This window comes from Embiotoca jacksoni, unplaced genomic scaffold, assembly GCF_022577435.1.
Source record: "Embiotoca jacksoni isolate LCO1_2020_lvr unplaced genomic scaffold, fEmbJac1.0.p SCAF_12, whole genome shotgun sequence".
NCBI lineage: Eukaryota > Metazoa > Chordata > Actinopteri > Embiotocidae > Embiotoca > Embiotoca jacksoni.
Window position 1 is genome coordinate 19,290,701 of NW_027185252.1, and position 18,933 is coordinate 19,309,633.

General features: G+C 42.5%; 1 long non-coding RNA gene across 1 annotated transcript; it reads left to right on the top strand.

Moving 5' to 3' along the window:
- The first annotated feature begins 9,409 nt into the window (after positions 1–9,409).
- On the top strand, positions 9,410–18,707 carry LOC138195027 (uncharacterized). Its single transcript, XR_011177983.1, has 3 exons — positions 9,410–9,802; positions 18,407–18,492; positions 18,642–18,707. It is a non-coding gene; the product is annotated as an uncharacterized lncRNA (long non-coding RNA).
- Positions 18,708–18,933: the final 226 nt, after the last annotated feature.

Below are 18,933 nucleotides of genomic sequence, written 5' to 3' on the forward strand. Positions count from 1 at the left end.
GAGCTCTTTACACCTGCCCATTTCATTCAACATGTTGAGTATGACAATCAAAGGTTTACTTGCCTTCTAATATACATGCACTATTGTTATACAAGATAATCCATGTTATTCACTTGGTCTGTGTGTGGTCATAAAGCCAAGCTTTGGGTCACACCTCTTAAAAGTAGATAACGCTGATTGCAACCCAGATGTTAGAAGATGTTTTCAATCACAACTCTAGTGCTTCTTGTTTTATTATCTATACCCGCTTAATCCTGAACATGGTCACAGGCCAGCCTGTCACAGGGCCAACAAATAGACAGACAGACACAAAGACTATTCACTGCAGAGACAGACAGAAAAAAAGACCATTCACCACTAAGGGCAATTTGTAGAATTGCCAATTAACCTGACATGCATGTCTTTGGACAGTGGGAGGACACCAGAGTACTGGAAAGAACCCACACAAGCACAGGGGAACATACAACCTCCATACAGAAAGGCCCCAGGCTGGGATTGAACTCAGAATATCCTTGCTGTGAGGCAACAGTGCTGACCAGTGTACCACTGTGCCACCCATCTTGGATACTTTTAAAATAAATACAACAATGCCTCCACAGCCTCACTTGGTTTCCTATGACTATTAGAATACATAGGTTAATTGGCTAATAATAAAATAAACACTGTACAGCTCCTGCATTGTTTGATTGTCTCTCATTAAACACAAATTTAGCACAGAAAGTCTTTGAGGTAGTGAACAGCTGACTTCTTTGTTACGTTGCTAGGAAGCACAACTATGTGGTCCATGATTGTAAAATGTTTTATCAACTGACGCAATTCAAGTCAAGACCAGGATTTCAGAAAGAATCCACTTGGATGAAGGGCCAGATGTGAAAAACAGATGTTTTCAGAGTTATTCAGTTGATTACTGAAATGCTTTTAGTTTATTTTTTACCACCTTTGTCACTGCAGCTAAACCTAGCTCACTGTCTTCTCTCAAATTACCAACAGGGTCGAAAAGTTCCATCTGATTCCACTAACATATGCAGGTTTCAGGAGGATTTATTGGCAGAAATGGCAGATAATGTTCATAACTATGTTTTAATTAGTGTATAATCACCTGAAAACCGAGAATAACTGTTTTCGTTAATTTCCTTAAAATGAGCCCTTAATATCTACATAGGAGCAAGGTCTTTTTCCGTGTGACCCGCCATATTGAACCGCTATGTTTCTACAGTAGCCCAGAAGGGACAAACCAAACAACGGCTCTAGAGAGGACCTTTAAAATTATTAATGAGTGTTGTGGCCACTATAGATTCTTTTACATACTTGGAGGGGGAGGGGGAGGTGATGGGTGTTCAGTTGGTTGCAATATACAGCCTCACTGCTAGATGCCAATAAAACCTACACTGCTACTTTAAACATACCAGAAGCTGTTTTGTTCTTTTTGCACACCATCTCAGTGTTCCCATCAAATTTTTGCCAACTGTAATTTGTAAAGTGCATCAGAATGAAAAAAGCCTGTGAACTGAGGAGGTTGAGCTCCATCAGCACTTAAATCTTTCAAAATAAACCAGCAAGAGTTTAAATTGACTCTTGAATATCAGACAAGCATGTCCAGGAATGTGGCAATATCTGACTCGTAGTATTTCTAATGGTTTTTAGAGCAGGATAATAATCCTTTATATGCTTTGGCAGGATCATGTAGATTGTTATAGATGTTATCCCTTTGGTAATTTCAGAGTGCATCTGTACCTGAGCAAAATATAATATCTTAGACAAGCTTCACATGTCAAACATCGACAGGAAATGACCAGAAAGTGGAGCCTTAGCAAAGCCCTTCCCATGATGCTTGTGTCGCAGAATATTTTTGCAGATATTTGGCCTGAAAACCTTTGCAGTCGGTACATCCAAAATAAATTTGGAGCTGCAGCTGAGTGAAATAGAAAACGAAAGAGCAAGTCTGATGATTTACTCAGAAGGGTTTCTGAGAGGAGATTTCACACAACGCAGACACAACAAATGTTGAGTCAATAAAAAGGTGCACACACATTTCCACTGAGGGTGACCTCCCAATCCCTGAAAAGCACCATCGCCATCCCAGCCTGGCCTGACTCTTAACACATGCAGACAGGTGTGTGTGTGTGTGTGGGGGGGGGGGGGGGGGGGGGGTTATCTCTGCCAGTGCGAGGACAATGGTGAGAGATCACTAACACCACAGGCTTAATGTATAGTTTCCAAGGTCAAGCTTTTTCTCCCACACGTCTCATCTGGTGAATAACCCTCTGTGCGCCGCAGCGGTCTGTCCAAAAGGCCCATCCGGATGCCGACACGATTACCATGGGGATATTGTGGTTAAGATTCCTGAGTGACTGCTGTGACATTTAAGGATTAGTCATGACGGCTAATAGCATGAGCGTCTGTTAATTGCATTTTCAATGGATGGCACAGTCTTTACCCACTCATATCTGAGGAATTCTCTCATCCTGACACCCCAACTGTCCGTCTGTGTGGGTCCTCTTTGTTCATCCCTGCATGGAGGTGGAAGTCAGACAACTTTGAATCTGTGGTTATAAACTGTATCGCTGACATGCTGTAAAATATTTAGGATCTGGTTTGATGTCCTTTGCATCATACAGATGTTTAAAAACTGACCTCTTCTGTTTGTGCTATTTGACCCAGTGTGTTTCTCCCTGGGTGCAGCAGTGAGTTCAGATACACTATAGTAGAGGGGTTCATGGTTTAGTTCTGAGGAAGTGAGACCCTACTGGGTTCAATGCCCTGTATCAGAGTGCATCTAAAAGCACATGTGATCATCCCTGTTTATGCGGTACATCACAATCGGGAGAAAAAATTTTGTTCTGAGGAGAAATATCAACTTTGAAGTAAGCAGAAAAATGGAGCAACAAAATAAAAGGTAAAGAAGTTAAAACGTACTGGCATTAATTGTTAGCCCATCCAGACTGTTCTAATTCCCAGGGCACCAAATACTGCTGTTTTGTCAAAGCCGTTGGTGCCAGACAGATACGCACAGAGGCTCTCTGGCATGTAAGACATATGCACAAGGTACCATATGTCAAAAAAGATCATATGACGAAGTACAAAGGGTCCATAAGTCCATAAGGAAGGAGGTCGGTTGTGGTTGGATGGACCAATCCCAAGACTTTCACCCAGGAGATTGGTGTTTGAGCTCATGATGAAGCAAAACTTCAAGCCAAACCATGATCTTTTCGTTATTTTTGGTGCCTAAATGTAAGTCAGACTGCACCATAAGCGTCCATATGAGAAGTGAACAACTTTGATAAAACTAGGAATGAGAACATGTTTGTACATCATGCTGCTGCTGGTGTTTGTGTTCTCTCTGTTAGGGTCTGTTAAGGTCCCACCATATCTTGGATTCAGTCTAATTATCCTCAAGTTCATTCAAGTCAGGTAACAAAGTTTGCACTTCAGGTTCGGGTGGGTTTTCCATGGTCGAGTTCAGAGTTTGGAGCCCTGATCCTTAGGGGATCACTGTATAGAGATGAGAGGTGATAGACAGTGAGAACTGTGCAGACTGTGAGATCCTCCTCTAAGCCCCAGTGATTGCGGGATAAGACCAAGGTCTGCCCAGGCGTCTTAGTGGAGTGCGAGGAAGCATGTTAAAACCAACAAAAAAAACACAAAAAAACATCTCCCTTTCTCAACATCTGCAGGCACTCACAGTTTCCATGTTCTGGCCTGATGAGCCACAACACATGTTGGGCCTGAGCAAGCACACACACACACACACACACACACACACACACACACACACACACTACGAATCACACTGACGGAGCTAATGTGGGTGTGTGTGTCTGTTTGTGTATATTAGAGGCAGGGGAGAGATGTTCTTGGCCAAGGCACAATCAGGAATCAAACTTCTTTCTTTGCCAAGGACAAGTTTAACTCTATTCTGCTTATTTTTGGCAGTGGTGGCCCGAGTAAATCACAGCGCCGCTTTATTGGCAATTGCTGAGAAGCTGCCACGGGCTGCAGCCCAGCTCCTATCCGCTCGCTTCGTCAACAAGACTCCATGCTGTGTGGGGGGGTCAAAGGTCGCACAGCTCTACAACTCCAGGCCAGCGAGGGGGCACAGAAACTGTAGAGCATCAGTTACTGACTGGGAAACTATTTTTCAAATGTCTAGAAAAGAGGGAGACAGCTGCCCCATTTTCTCACTGACAGACAAAGGAGGAATGGACAGTAATACGAGACTGTGATTTAAGGAGGATCCTGATAGACAGATGCATTCACAAAGTAGTTTCACTGAGCTTTCATAGAGGCTGTCACTGCAAAGCTCTCACTATTGGTGTTGGGCCTCTGGTTCGACACTTTGGGAATAGTTCTTATTCGTTCTTATTCTTATTTGTCTTGCGTTCTTGAGTTAGCTGTGACGATAGATATCACTCTCATTTGTGGACAGTAACCAAGAAGCTACAGCCCGGAGACTGTTAGATTAGCATAAAGACTGAAAACGGGGAAACAGCTTGGCTCTGTCCAAAGATCACACATATCTTTTATTTGTTTAATCTGTACCAAAAACCAAAAGTGATACATTGCAGTTATGGCATATTTATATGTACCTATATCTATCTATCTATTGGCCAGAAGCAGAGACTTCTTGAAGTGCTGCTGGTTTCCAGGAAGTCACAGCTCCAAGCTACGAAATCGCCAACCACATCTTGTCGTTTTTATATGGTTTTAACTTTGGACAGAGCCAGGCTGTTTTCATCCATTTAGAAGCCTTTGTGTTGTGTAAGGTTAACCATTTGCCTGCTGCAACTTGATTTTCAACAGTATATTTTATATACCAAGGTGACTAACAATGTTACGTGCCCTAAAGGAACCTGTTGTGTTGTGATTTGGCGCGATATGAATAAAATTGAATTGCACTTAGTTCGAGCGGTGCAGGCTAGCCTTAAATCTTCCCAGCTCTAGCTTCGTTTAGCTCTAAATCTAAAATCTTCAGCAGTCTTTCCCAATCTAGAGGTCAAGACAGATAAATCTGGAGGCAAAAACAATTGGGTACCAGTGGATTTATTATTTATCAAACAATGATAATTGTTAAACAGTCTGCATTTATGTAGCACCATTTCATCTTCGCAGTATAAAAGTCCCTTACAATTTGCCTCCTATTTAAATACACATTCATGCACCAATGGTGACAGAGCTGCCATGCTAGGTGCTCACCTGCCATTGGGGGAAACTTGGGGTTCAGTTGCTAAAGGACACTTTGGGATGTATTGGAATATCTCCAAACCTTCATCTTTGTTGTCGTCTTCACTTACAAACAAAAAAGTAAATTCAGCCAAAGTAGCAGCTACTAAAGAAATCAAATCACAAAGCAACACTCTGTCTTGAATTGCTAATAAAGCTTCTTTTTTTTTTTTAAATGGATGTGTTTACTAAAGTTCAGATGGCTTCCACCCACAGGAGGGAAACATCTAATCTGAAAGTCAATTAATGCAAGTTTACAGAAATCTAAGTTGTAAGTGAGTTGTGCTACATGTATCTACTACCATAAAAGCAACTATAAGTTAAACTTTTTTGTGTTAACAAGGTTTTTTTTCTGTGTTATGTAAGACATCCAGGGAGTTCAGGATGTCATGTTCACAGTGCAGGGTCTTGGGGTGTAAAGGGGTTAACAGTGTTGGTGCCTCTCTGGTGATTAGAGTATCATTACAGGCGGATTAGTCGGAGGATCATCCAGGAGGTTACACTAAAGACAGCTGTGCTGTGTCGGGTGGTCCGCTGGGCCTGGGAACTGAGGGTCAGACTCATTGGGACACAAAATTACACACACAATAAAGTCATTTCAAGTGTGAGAAAAGTCAAATCCTGCCACTAGCTTAGTAACAGTGTTGTGTCTGGTAGGAAGACATGCGGTGGGCAGACAGAGGAGGCCATTTTGGCTTCAAGCTAACCTCAGTGGGGGAGTCAAGTGTCTGCTGTGTCACCACTACATTCATGCATGGCTGTAACCAAACCTGCTCTCTAGGGAGCACTGGGAAACCGCTGCCTCAGTGTGTCTTACTGTGTGTTACATATGTGTGTGTGTGTGTGTGTGTGTGTGTGTGTGTGTGTGTGTGTGTGTGTGTGTGTGTGTGTGTGTGTGACGAGGAACGTGAGAAAGTGTGGTGGAACCCCAGAGGTTCAGAGGTGAAACACACATAAGACACATTCAGATAGAGAGGTTACACTCACCAGACCAGCGACTGTGTAGCCTGCTGGACACTGGCAGGCCTGTTAGGAGTTGAAAAAAAATTCAAAAAAAAAAAAAAAATGCAATTTTTCATTTATAACCCATTTCACCTGTGAAGAGCAATTTCAACATTCTTATGGATAGTGAAAAGGCCTCTGAAATACCTAATTTTACCAATGAAACGTTTTTTTTTTTTTTTTTTAAGAATCATTAAAGTAACAGTTTGGTTTTTAAGGATATACATATTTCTACTTTTTGCCAACAGTTAAACAAGAAGATTCTTACCATTCTTATGTCTCTGTGGAAAGTATGGAAAGCCTAGCTTAAATGCTGTACTCAGGGGAAACCTCTAGCCCAGCTCTGTCCAAAGTTCAAAACATACATCACCTCCACAGCTCACATATTAATGTTTCCAGCTTGTTTTAAACAAGAATCTTGTAAACTCATCTTACAAGGGTATTTAGTGGCTGTATATTGATACTGTACTAACAAAATGAGGCAAAATCTATATGTAACTGTGGATCAATAAGTTTGGGGACTGCTCCATTTGCACGTGAATGATATGCAGCACCATGACCTGCACGGAGTAGGAGGTATAGGCCTAATGAGTAAATGTTAAAAACGCGGGTTACACGTGCTTTTTTGAGCAATGGCCTGACTGCATTTACGATGTTTTACACACCTGAAACTTGAGCAGAGAGCACACATCAGAGCACAAGTTTGTGACAAATGATTGGGGTACAGAAAGAATTCTCAAGGAGCAAAATCCAGTAAGAGAGGTGGAGAGTGCACAACAGGAGCAGTCTCTAAACTTATTGATACAGCCTTGTAGCAGCCACCAAACAGATAGGATTTATCTTGTATTGCAGCGTGCAGCCAGTTATTTTAATATGATGTGGGAAAATGTACCAGATTGTCGCTTTAACATAACCATTGACCTTTAGGCCTGATTTTCGTTCCCAGCGCAGTGCAGATGCTGCACATTTTCCAGCGCATTGGTATTTTGGTGAGCTGTTTTCCACACTCACGCCAATTTGCAATTTTTGGAGCAAGGTGAACCCGGCTTCGCTGAGATGGGCATGTTTTTGCCTTGCCTAAGCATTAAAAACCTCACGGATAGGTTTAACCAAACAAACTAGGTTTAGTTAAAGGTTTCTTTATAGGAATCCACCTCACTGTCTCAGAGTCTTACGCTGGTCTCTGGGGTGAAAGTTCTGGGTTTGAACTATCCAATGACTCCAACCTACTTATATATGACTTCCTTTTTCTACCATGACCCTGAGCGTGTACTTTTAACAGAGACGATGCAAAACGTCTCACTGACACGTTATCCTCTGGTGGACTGACAGGAGTATTAAACACTCTACCGTGATGCTGAGCTGGTCCACCCCTGTATAATTCAGCAGCAACACATCAAAGTCAATAAAGACTATTTTAAGCCATTTGAATCAGAATCGTGTCCTTGAATGGAGCTCCAGCTTTATAGATCCTCAGGTCTGTCACACACAAATAAGATCTCACAGACGATATGGTACTGATTGAGAAGAAGGATGAATAACAGCCTTGTATATGACGTCACTATGTCGACCTTGAGAGGAGCCAAATTGGCCTGCATTCATGGTCGCTAATCATAGACCTGTCGCTTAGCAATGGCAACAAAAACACAAATGTTGTGGAACAGATTAGTCAGTGTGATTCAGTGAAAATTCATAAAAGAGGACAAGAAGCGCTGGATGGTGAACGTTTGACGAGTGTCAAGCTGCACTGAGGAGCTTTGATACAATGCATGACCACACACACACACACACACACACACACACACACACACACACACACACACACACACACACGGTAGCATCATTAGCATACAAAATACATCATCCATACATTTAAACATGCTTAAATATGTACACAGCACACACACACACACACACACCGCTCTCTTTCACACATCCACATCCAGTATACTACTGAGGGCCTTTACAGCTCTCTGTGGATGAAATCCCTTTATTAGTGGCCAGTAGCCCGCTGGCTGCCTTTAAACCTGGCAGTGTCTGCTGGGGCCCCGGAGAGAGCGGTGAGCCATCTATAAATGTGATGATTGTTGCCCCGTGTTTTCCCCTGCGCTGTGTAAAAACCAGCCAATGACCCCCCTGTCTCCCACCCTGGCACCAGTCTCAGCATCCCATCGTCCCCAGAAGGGCTCCCGCAGCAGAGCCGCGATCCCCGGTCGCCTGCACTTAACTGTAATCTCGGCGACGTTATTGGGAATTCAATAAAAATAACAGCCGCTGAATCTTTCACCCAAATTACAGGGTTGATTGTGGGGCAGACTTTCGGGAGGGGTGGTGGGGGGTGTCCCATTGGAGTAAAAAATAAGAGGTGGGAGCAGGAGAGGGGTCTGTGTACTGTAAAGGCTGAACCCTGAGTTACGGCCGCAAACCGACCGCTAATGGACCGAACCCGCACTCCTCTGTGATTTGTGAGGGGTGAAGGGTCGTCCCACAACTCTGTCCCCGCTCCGAGTCCAAGAACCTCACAACACAGCCATTTACTCGTTCCATCCTTCAGTTGCTCCCCCCCATCCACTAACACACTGCTTCTCGGGTTCACGATCCCCAAAGGACTCGCAGGATGATTCATGAAGTGTGAAAACATGGATCTTTAATTCACAGCTACACAGCTGCGTGATTAACGACTTTTTCCATATGAAATTAGTGTTTACAGCCTCGAGCCTTCAAAAATGAATCCAATGAAATAGCCTCAGAAAGGGAATATAAAATTTGGTGCTGCGAAGTCCACAGCAAGCAGCCGTGAGTGGCTCAGGCTGATGGATTGCTCTGATTAGGACTTTACAAGAAAGATACTAGCAGTTGGCCGTCATGATTTAGATCTCAGTAAGAGTGTTGAGATCTGGAAACAAAGCAACATCTCTAAAACATGTACTTCAGGTCACGAACAAGTCTGTTCAGCCAAATTATCTATGTTATGTGATGGAGATGTTTACACGGACCCAGATGCAGACACAGTACAATAGAATCATTTCTCAAACCAGGGCGTTTTATTTCTCCCAAGTAGGGACAAAAAAACAGGGTGAGGCAAACAATGTTGAGGTCCATAAGTGGCCACAGGTCAATTATCCCAGAGTAGTCTCCTCCTCTATCTTTCTCCTCCGGAGCCGAGAGATCACTCTGGACTCGTAAGCTCAGCTGGAAACAGCCACGCGAGCTGGAAGGTGCATCCTCATGCCCCACTCTGATCCTGAGCCGGAAACTGGCTCCACCGCGATCACAGCTGGCAGGCAGGCAGGCAAGCAGGCAGGCAGACGGCGAGTACTCCGAATCGGCGGCAGGCTGGCATAGCTTGTGTGGTGTCCCGAGGCCAGACACAAGAGCAGCAGACAAGCTCACCTGGCATGGAATCCCGAGGTTCGACACCAGGGGGCAGGTTGGATCACTGTGTGGATTTCCCGTGGTCCGACACAGGGCAGCTGGCTGGATCAACTGTGTGGTTCCCCGTGGTCCGACACAGGGCAGCAAGGCAGGGTCAACTGTGTGATGCCCAAGGATCGACACAGGATTGCCAAAGCGTTAACAGGTGATCTCCGAGGAACGAACTAGATGCTTTCTTTGTGCAGGTGAGAACCCATGGCTTCGACACTGGTAAGCTTGAGACAAAACAGGAAGTCAGAATGGGAACTTCACTGAGTGAAACGGACAAACTTACGGGGACAGAATACCAGGTAGGTAAACGGATGGACTGACAACTGACAGGAGAATGACCGGAGTACTTATACCAGGAGGGGATGATTAGTGAGATCGGGATCAGCTGTGCCCACACAGAGGGGCGTGACGGTGACATGTCTTCGGAGGTGGGTAATGAGGAGAGACAGGCACAACAAATGACAGACAGGGGAATGACAAATCACATGAGGAGAGGTAATTGGGGGGGAAACAGACTAGGGTCAGACAGGAATCCTCACAATCTAGACCTCTGATTCAGTAGGAACAACTGAGCATGCCTGAAATACTGCTGATAACATGGAAAATGTGTATGTAAACAGGAAGTGATTTTGGACACATCTTAAAGTTAGATGGCGGTTTGTACATTTTTCTTATTCTAAATGCAAGATGAACTGTATGCTCAATATTTTTAGTTGCCCATTTTTCCCATTGTTTTTCCCCAGATGCATCAGTTTGGAAAAGCTAGCATTACCACTATCAGGCCCTGATAAACATGACATTAACGTTACTCGACTGTCAGTTTCTTTTTCAAAGTGAAACAGAGTTCACAGTGAAATTAAATGTTCTCTAGATATTTGTTTTGACAAAATCAATTAGACATCGCATCCAAAACAAAAGCAGCATCAACATGGAGTGGTACACTGTCATAAAGTTAGCTATAGAAACAGTATCTGGTGGGTTTGGTGCATGGATGATGACATCAGCATACTTTAGAGTTTAGATCAGGTCTTTATTGTCACTGTGAAAAGAGCAATGAAAAATCCTTTCAGCAGCTTCAGAAGAGGGAGTAGCATCAACAGTATCATAGCTAGTACCATAGATAAAAGAAAATATGAATAACAACAAGTATATTTACAGAGATTGACCATAAAACCAAGACAAAGTGGCCAAAACATGACAGTCGTTGGGGGACAGACGGTCCGGGGATCAGACTCACGATGGCAACTATGTCAGATTAGGCTCTCCAAGTATGATCCAGACAAATCAAGGAACACATCATAGGAGATGTCAAACCTGTTTTTCATTCCCAACATTTATAATCGGGTCTGATATTGTGGGAATGACTCAATCATGTCAAAATAAAAAAAGGTAGCCCCTTATTGGGTAGAATGTGAAATACGGGAGTATGTGTACTCTGAGTCATCTCTAGTAGGCTAGTTGTTTAAAGTGTTTAGTGCTTAACAAATGTGTGTCTATGGCCGTGGAGGGTAACCTTGGGGAAAAAAAGCTGTTTTTTAGTCTGTTTATCTGACGGTTGTCTTTTGTCCTTGCTGAAATTTGATTGTTCTTTAAAGGGTTTCCCACACTGAACAGAACAAGTTGAAGTAATCTTCAGCTCAAGCCTCATCTAGCGGTGCAGTGTTACAGGACTCTCAGCAAGCCAGCCCAGGGAGGTGTTTGATGGCTGGGTGGAGGCCTGGATTCTCGGACACAAGGGTCGGCATAAAAAAAATAATTGCAACAGCTCAGCAGGGAGACATAACATCAGATGATCTAAAGCCGTAATGATCTCCGCGAGGACGCGGGGCATCCAGTGGTCATGAGATCCAAGATGATTCAGACCGGAATAGATGATCGTATTATGTGTTTGACGAACTATGAAAGCTGAGAAAAGAATCTTTCGGTCAGAGCAGCGGTTCAATCAGTGACGCCACCATCCTCCCCTTCTGCTCTGTTCCCGTTTGACAAGAAGCCAGTGACTCAGTGCAACCAGCTGTTTCTCATTTTTCTTCTGTACCCCCCCCCCCCCCACACACACACACACACAAAGACACCACCACCACCTCCCTCTTCAAATCATCCCCCTCCTCCATTCTATCCTCCATCAGCACTCCCTCCATCCAAACATCCAGCCCACCTCTCCTCCACAAGGAAGCCGCAGAGCCTACCTGATATCCACATCACACACACAGGCGCTCAGAATTTATATGATTGGTCTTTTCATGGTTTGCAAGGTTGGAGGTGATTTGATTGGCTCGTGCCCTACACATACAGCAATACTCCTCAAAGATGAATTTTCTGCATTTTCTCACATTGAGGCTGCCTGTACACAGATGGAGGTGTGTAGCTTACACTTGGTACTTTGCCTCCACAGTGACAGCATTGTGAGGGTCTACACACACACACACACACACACACACACACACTGTCCAATTAGCTGCCGACATTAAAAACAATGCTTTGTGCTGTTTTCCTGCAGTTTATTGAGTAAACAGCAGCGGTAAATGAGCATCACACAGCAACAGTAAAAGGCACACACATAACTGACAGTGGCTCTCTCCCCATCTCTCTTTATATCCCTCACTACCTCACCCTCCGGGCCTTAAATAGAATCTCTTTATATCTAAATATTTTTCTTTTTCTTCACAAAGATGATGGAATAATTCCTGAAATTCAAACCTGTCAAAATAAGTCTACAGAAACATATGTGTTTGTGTGTGTGTGTGTGTGTGTGTGTGTGTGTGTGTGTGTGTGTGTGTGTGCATGTATACACACTTTTTTTAATAATGTATTTTTGGACCACTTGAAAAATCTCGAACGGACTCAACACATATTTATTTAAATCAGGCTCATACATCCAGCAAATATCACACACTCTCTGCTTACGTATGCTTTTTTCTAAAAACTACATTCAAGCATATGCTCTGTGTGTGTGTTGTGTGTCACAAATATAACCACAGAAAGCATCTTTGTTCTTTCTCTATCTGGAGAGGGCCGCAAGATAAACAAGCATTCATTGGGGTTAGATGAAAGAGAGCTGCAGTGAGTGTGTGTGTGTGTGTGTGTGTGTGTGTGTGTGTGTGTGTGTGTGTGTGTGTGTGTGTGTGTGTGTGTGTGTGTGTGTGTGTGTGTGTGTGAAGGGGGGGGGGGGTTCTTGAAGACACCAAAAAGGAAAACTCCTTTCAGACTGCAGGATGATACCGTTTTTAATAAGAATACAGCCATCACAGCTTTTTAAGCATGTAGCTGGGTTTAGATGGGAGCTAAATATGAAGCATGAGGCGGCAGATCATTAGCTTATCATGAAGATAGGAAATTATGAAACTGCTCAGTTGAATCGTATTTTAAAAAGGGACAAAAAAAATCAGCGTGGCAATAAAACACAGCTGTTCAGCAGGTGACGCAACTCTCTTGGTGGAAACTTGGCAAGATTCAAGAATTAGAGTGTTGAATGACGAAGACCAAATTACATTGTATAAACAGCTGAACAAAGCTAGAACATTTGGTTATTCATCTATTCATGTCAGAGTTTTTATCCTCAGTAACAAATGTTGGTAAATTATTCAGAAACAGGTTTCTAACTGTAAGATGTCAAGTCTTGAGATATTGTTTACATTCAAATGGACAAACTTTAACCAAACTTTGAGAAAACCAACAAAATGTAAAGGAATTTATATTCTATTCTATTCTATTCTATTCTATTCTATTCTATTCTATTCTATTCTATGCTATTCTATTCTATTCTATTTCTATTTCTATTTCTATTTCTATTTCTATGTACTACATCGTTACACAAATATTATGAGCTAATTTATTGAGATTACTATGCGGGGGCGCTACTTATCTTGTCTGGGCCCATTAAACTGATACAAAAGAAGAGGACACAACAAGATGACACAAATGGAAGAACATCTCAAATAGTTTTTAAAAAAAATGGGGAAAACTCTGTGCATAGACAAATATTTCACAAAATCTTAAACTATTGCAAAAACACTTATGCTTGGTTGAAGTTTAAAAGCTAAATGATACATGAAACAAACACCAATTGAAAATATGCATTAAAAAACACCTACTGTCAATAATCATGAATGGCTTTTACAATTTATGAAATCCAAAGGTGTAAAACCTAAAAATATTTGATAAATGGCTCAAAGTCATGCAGCTCTTTTCTGATTATAAGTGGACCAAGAGTCCATTGGAGAGGTCTCACTAATGGACCACTGACATAGCCCGGTGTTGCTAGTGGTCTGGGCCAAGCTTCATTCATAACTGTTTCCAGTTGTTGCATCCGATTGGGCATACCTTCAGATTCATTTTTAAACTATTGTAACAGCCTTTAACCAATCATTTGGAGTCGTGTTTTTGGCGACCTGGCAAATATAAGTCCAGTCTTCACAATCCTTTTAGATTTATCAGTTTTGGGGAAAATATCTCTTTAGCTGCTAATTGCTACATTTTGTTCATCAGCTCATCAAATTCTACGAGTGTGAAGAGTACAGAGTCAAAACTGGCAGTGTGTCACTTCCTTTATACTACTTTTAGATCTTTTTAATGATCTAAATTATAGATCACTGATGTCATTTTACCCCACTGACCTCTGACTAATGTGCAGTATCGTTAAAATCAATGGATCAGCTCAGTGCTCATCAGTATCAGCCGTGTCTTAACATCTAACACTCAGTTCTGAAGAGAAAAGGTTGGTATTAGCATGCCACAACCCAAGGCCTCATAACTCACACCAGGGCCAATCCCTTACTATAAAACACTCAGAGGCACATTGTAAAAAGGAGTTCTGTGGATGGCATGTGCGCATGTTTGGGATGGTCAGGGTTGGGAGGGGGGTTGGATGGTGATAAGACTGAAATATCTCAGCGGTGTGTTTACTTTAAGTGTCTGTGGTGCTGGTTGTAGGCCAGACTAGCTGAGAGTTGGCAGCAAAATGAGGGATCAGGGAGAAATGTGTGTGCCTTGTATTACTCATATTGTGGGGACCTAAATCTGTTTACACAGTCACACTGTGGGGACCTGTCTTCTGTTTTGGGGGCAAAAAGCAAGTTCCCATAATGTAAGTCATTAAATTAATATATTAATAAAGTTAAGGTAAGGGTAAGTCTCCAAGAAATGAATGTAAGTCAATGAACTGTCCTCCGAAGTGATGGAAACAAACCCGTGTCTATGTGTGCGTGTGTATGTTTGTCCATGTTCATTCCCCCAAAGTACCGTACAAAAGGTCAGCAGTCTAAAGAGGCGAGTAGTTTGCATCATATATAATAAAAACAGAGATCTTTTTCCTCTGTCTGTCTCCCTCCAGCTTGGTTTCTGTCTCTCCCTCTGTGGGGATTTAACATGGATCACTGTGCCGCGTTGCACCCAATCACAGCTGTCCTGAAGTCTTTTGTGCCAAGCGTGTGTTATTTGAGTTATGTGTACTCAGAGGGCTGCAAAACCTAAACACGTATGCACACAATGCATAGATACTGCACCTAGAGACATACCTAAACAGTCTGCTACTGTTTCCATGAGGATTTTCCACACTGTATTATTCCCATTTGAAATTTTTCCTTTCATGATTTTGTGAATCTTCCTGAAGATAGAAACACATCATCCGCACATTCCTGGATGATGTAATCATTCTATATGTCATGGCAAGCAGTTTTCTATATTGTTTCTTATGAATCATGTTTACGTAGCAGAACTTTACAATATTATACAGAGAAACCCAACAATTCCCACACAAGCTAGGAGGGGAAATCTCCTCTTTAAGGGAGAAAAACCTCCAACAGAGGTGTTGTGGAGGTGATAAATGGTAAATGGTCTGTACTTGTATAGTGCTTTATCACCTTTCGGTCTCAAAACATGTTTTCCCATTCACACACTAATGAGACAGATCACCATGCAAGGCGCTGCCATCAGGAGAACATTCAGACACTGACGGTACAACATCGGGAGAAACTTAGGGTTCAGCGTCTTGCTGAAGGACACTTAGGCATGTGGACAGGAGGAGCTGGGGATCGAACCACCAACCTTCCGATTAGTGTTCAACCCACTCTACTGTCTGAGCCACAGCCTCCCACTTGATGCTTAGGACTGTATGAAGAGGTTACGAATAGTGATGTTCTCCTTGGGGTTGTCAGTCAGAACACACAGGACGCTCTGTTTCAGTTAAACACTCTTTACTGTATGGAGTTGTCACACAAAAGCACTGTATGATGTAACCCACATTAGTTTTACCAGCAACTAAAGGGTTAACTCAAACATGCAATACCGACGTTCACCAGAGGGGCGCTGTGGTGCACGTCGGGAGATCAAAGCCTTCTCCCGGTAGACGACCCTTTATGTCTCCAATGAAACAGTAGCGTCATGATCTACACCATGAATAATCTCATTGGGTTGATTTTTGCTCACTGCTGTTGAGGATCTTTATTTATTTGGTCGTTAACCAGACCGACTCCGAAGGAAGAAGTTTATTTTAAGTCTGAGAAGAATCTCCGGTGAGTGACGAATGCGTTGCTAACAGTTAGCCGTTGCTGTAGAGCTACAAAGGAGGACAGTTGTTTAGTTGGGCTAAAGATATCTATCAGGAGAGAAGAGAACAATAACCAGTCGGAGATAAATATTAATTTGTTGATGAATATTATTTTACGTGGTTGATATCTGTGATTATGGAGCTACATGTGACCGACGGGGCTAGCTAAGCGCTAGCTAAGCGCTGGGGGTTAATGCGTCGGGACCTGTTGAACCGAGCGGGAACGATGACGTCATGTTCTTGTTTCAGCGCCAGAAGTTAAACGGTCAGATTGAGAACAGCTGTTGAGTGTGTTGCTTAGTAACGGTGGACGTTTAAATAATGTCTGTTAGGTATAAGTGATAGATGTCACTGAGACATGAGTACATGTGTGTGTGAAATATGTTGGTATGTTAATATTGACCATAGTGAATATTATATATATATATGTGTGTATACTATTTTACTGGTCATTTACTGTTACACCAACAATAGAGTTTATAAATTATAGTACTGACATCATATTCAATTCTGCTGCATGCGGATTGTTTTTTTTTGTATGGATCTGTGATGGAGACAGTGATCCCCAGAAACCTCCACAGAGCGCTGGAGCTGAGTGACCCTGTGATCCCTGATCATCTTCTCCGTGGGTGAAGCTGCATTTGGTCTTCTTGGATTCTCCTGCCGGAGCACCGACGAGCAAAAAGATTCAGATAAGAGTTAGGCTGAGAGCCTCCAGACATACACTACCCGGGTAGTAGACTGAAAGACAAGAGACTGAAACTGACTGACTGTGAGAGAAATACCGGTATTGGGGTTATTATTTGAATTTGTTATTTTTCTTTTATGTTGTTCCCTTGATTTTCTGTGTGTTAATAACTATAATAAATTGCAGTTCAGTTCCTTGTTTTAAACTGCAAACATTTGCCGTGTTTCATTCACTCCTAGAGCGACCTAAAGACAGTCCTAAACTTAACACAGGAAATCTAGTGTGTTACATAGATACTACAATTACAAGTTGAGGTGAGTTGACAGTGTATCACTGCATCATTCACCAGGAAACGCTGTGGTAAAGTTTTGAAAATGGAAGATGTGATGAGCACCGTAACACAGACAGTTAATTTTATAAGAGCCAAAGGCTTAAACCACCGCCAATTTCAATCTTTTCTTAAGGAGATAAATTCTGAACATGGCAATGTGCCGTATCACACAGAGGTGTGATGGCTAAGTCGAGGGAAAATACTGAATACATTTTTTGAGTTGCGTGAGGAAATCTGCCAGTTTTTGGAAAGCAAAGGGAGACCCCACAGAGCTCCGGAATGAAAAGTGGCAATGTGATCTGGCATTTCTGTGCGACATAACAAAGCATCTCTGAGCTAAACCTCCAGTGTGATCACGGACATGCATGATGCAGTGAAAGCTTTCCAGGCCAAGCTGCGCCTATCGGTGACTGCGCTGCAGCAAGGAAACTTGGGTCACTTTCCGTGATGTCAAACAATGACAAACCACATCTCTGCCGCTGTGTTCCCGACTGCACATTTTTCAGAGAAACTGAGCGCACTTGGCACATAGTTCACTCAGCGATTTGCAGACTTTGCAGCTCAGAAATTTTAATTTGAACTGCTCAGCAATCCGTTTGCACCTGTGAAAATCCAAATGAAACTGATTGATTTCCAGTGTAATGACACACTCGAGGCAAAGTATGAATCGGTGGGCACGGCACAGTTTCCAAGCTTCATCCCCAAAACAATGCCTCAACTCTGCCTGCATGCTGCTAAAATGCTCTGCATGTTTGGAAGCACATACCTGTGTGAGCAGCTTTTCTCTGTGACGAACATGAACAAAAACCCACACAGGACCTCACTAATGCACACCTTGAGGGTTTCCACAGCACAAGACCTAAACCCAAACATTAATGAACAAATGTTGACCCTGTTTGGCCCTCAACATAGTCCCAGTTTTTCCCTTGAGTTTTGGCTCTCCTCGAGATTGCATTTGACACCCCTGACCTACCTGCTCACTCTAATTAGCCCAGACATACTGTCTACAGGTGAGTATATATATATATATAAACAATTAATATGCACAATAAATATTTACATGATTTCACCAACCCAAAGATCTCAATAATAATTTATAACAATTTACAGTCCCTATAAATAGAGGAAATTGTCAATACATAATTTACCTCAATAAACAGAGCAACACATATCTCTACTTCCCCCCTACCAGCTTCCTGTGGTTGGTACTTCCAGTAACTGCTCGAACCCCATTGAACTCTTTTGCCTGAACACCCTGGGAAGAGGAAACAGGCAGAGGTGAGTTGTTGCAATATTTAAACCAACTTTAATCTTTAGCTTGGCAATATATATACTCTGTTATTCTGCCACATAACTAATTAGACATTATCACAATGAAGTCTGTTCAATCAGTCACTCATTGCACTTGTTTATCTGTTTGTTCCCAGGGAGAACAGAAGGAACAACTCAGTGTCCCAGCTGTGCACATGACTCTGAGCATCTACAGTCTAAAAATAAATACATTTAATAAAATTGTGTGTGTTCTCTCTTTGGCATCTTTATCTCACCACATCTCATAAATACTGTCTGCAGCATAGGTAACAGCGGTGCATCATTACAAAGAGCTTTGTAAGTCAGCAAGAGAATTTTAAATTCTATTCTTGATTTAACAGGAAGCCAATGAAGAATAGCTTAAACATGAGAAATATGATCTCTTAAATTCCGTCCGTACTCTTGCTG